This window comes from Silene latifolia, chromosome X, assembly GCF_048544455.1.
Source record: "Silene latifolia isolate original U9 population chromosome X, ASM4854445v1, whole genome shotgun sequence".
Classification (NCBI taxonomy): domain Eukaryota; kingdom Viridiplantae; phylum Streptophyta; class Magnoliopsida; order Caryophyllales; family Caryophyllaceae; genus Silene; species Silene latifolia.
In genome coordinates this window covers 283,200,825-283,203,083 of record NC_133537.1, presented here as the reverse complement: position 1 = coordinate 283,203,083, position 2,259 = coordinate 283,200,825, and positions in this window count along the sequence as shown.

The window sequence follows — 2,259 nt, the reverse complement described above, 5'->3', positions numbered from 1 at the left end:
GTGAGTCCCAAGGCTCCGATTTTGCCGAATTGAAAAATTTGTTGCTGAAAGAGTCTCAAGCTAGAGAGGCCGGGATGAAAATGTTGGAGAGCCAAATTGCTCAATTGTCTAGCAAGAGTGCAACTCGAGCTCCGGGGCATTTACCGTCGCAGCCGGATCAAAAAGAGACCCTAAATGCTATCACTTTGAGGAGTGGGTCCACCCTTGATGGGCCCGCTATGGTTGAGGATATCACTGAAAAAGATGAGGCGGAACCGATTAAGAAGAAGGCGGTAACGAACAATAGCAAGAAAAAGACGATCAGCAGGTATGTCAGTCGATCGACTGACATACCCGGTCGATCGATCAATCGCTAAACAAAACAGCTCTTCGGTCTCAGTCTGAGAAGTCAGTCGATCGGCTGACCTACACGGTCGATCGACTGACAACGCTGCTGATGTTGAACCTTTTCGTCCTCCAATGCCTAATAACTTGAGGGACCACTTGTTTCGGGTTACGACGACTCCGAAAATATTGAGGCAAGACCCAAATGCTGATGGGTCAGTCCCGGTTCCAAAGTATGACCCGATGACGATTAATGGCTCATTCTTGAGACGGTCTGAAGAAGGTTCAAGCTTTAACAAGGAGAAGGTAGTGGATTTTCAGCCTAAGTCCACCGATGCCGGCATGAGAGACCTAGAGGAGAGGGCTAAGTTACTTCTTACATCTCCTTATCCAGAGAGATCGGTGCCGACGAAGGAACAGGTATCGTTTAGCAAATTTGAAAATGTTATTCATAGCTTAAATGTACAAGTTCCTTTTCTTGAATTAGTTAATCAAGTGCCTGCTTACATGAAATTTATGAAGCAACTTTTGTCTAAAAAGAAGTCACTTGAAACTGTGCAATCTGTCGCACTAACTGAGGAGTCATGTTCTTATTTGACCCATACTGCACCTCACAAGCTAGAAGACCCAGGTAGGTTTTCAGTCCCATGTAGTATTGGCACCATTTCTGCACACTGTTGGTGCAGTTATCAAAGTAGGGAAGCATTCCATTGTCTTTGCCCAGACAGCTAAGAAGAAAGACCCCATGTGGCCAGTCACTTGTAATACGGTTTCTGAAAAGAAATCCTATTTTGTGCTTCCTGATATACCTGTCTCTATGCCTGTTTCTGCTATAACACCTCCGCCCCAGATTGGGAGCAAATTGGAGGAAGATTCTTCTGTTTTGGATATTGCAGGAGCTGGTTTGGGGAAGGAAGAGCCGCATGTTGCTCCAGATGTGAAGGAGCCAATCGTTCAAAGAGGCGGTTTAGGATGTCTTAGCTATGGCACTGATGAGGAGCCTGACGAGGAGCCAGTCAAAGTGACGGAGTCTGATTTGGATTTTGACGAGCCAGAAGAGGTCATTGCTTGGGAAGATGTTGAAGCTGTTGATCCGTTGAGTTCTGTGGATGTTGAAGTTGATAGGAGTGCAGCTGAGGAGATGAGCACCGTAGAGGCTACCTCTTGTAGCCAGGAGCCGAGTAAGTTGGCCAATTCGTGGCCATTCTTGATCAACTATTAGTTGATTAAGACTTTTTCAAAAACATTCATTTTATTGCTTTCGTTAGTCTCTTTTTTATTGCTTTTGTGTGCGCGAGACTTCGCATTTTAATAAGTTTGCTTAGGATTTTATACACTTTAGACTGTTACTTTGGGTTTTGCGCAATTTTGGGCGCGTTATTATCTGTATTTGCAGGTTTATAGACCATGTTGGCTCAATTTATTGAGCTAATTCGAAGAAAATCAGAACTTACAGCAGGTTTTCCAGTCGATCGACTGCCTCCTATGGTCGATCGACTGAGCTGCGAATTCCAGGAGCTTCTATTCCTGTTCACTCTGGTCGATCGACTGGGTGCTATGGTCGATCGACCATGTTCGCTGCTGTACCTGTTAACGACCATTCCCCTGCTGTGTTTGGTCGATTTGCGGAGTTGAGGGAGTCTTTTCTCCACTTTATTTTCCGACTCATTTCTGTTTTCTTCCGTTTTCTTATTTTACACATAATTTTGCGTTTCGTAAATTATTTTCTCGGATTACGCGCGGTATTTTCTGTCTTTTCAGGTACCTATGGTAGCACTGCTGGCTACTGAAACCTCCTAGCTCACGCTGGTTTGGGGAGGTTTCCTTTTGCTGCGCTTAAAGTCTTGTGAGTTTCCGAGTCCTTACTTCATGTCTTGTTTAATTAATTTATCGCAAATTCCCGTTTCCCTTTTATTTCACTATACGATTTTGCAC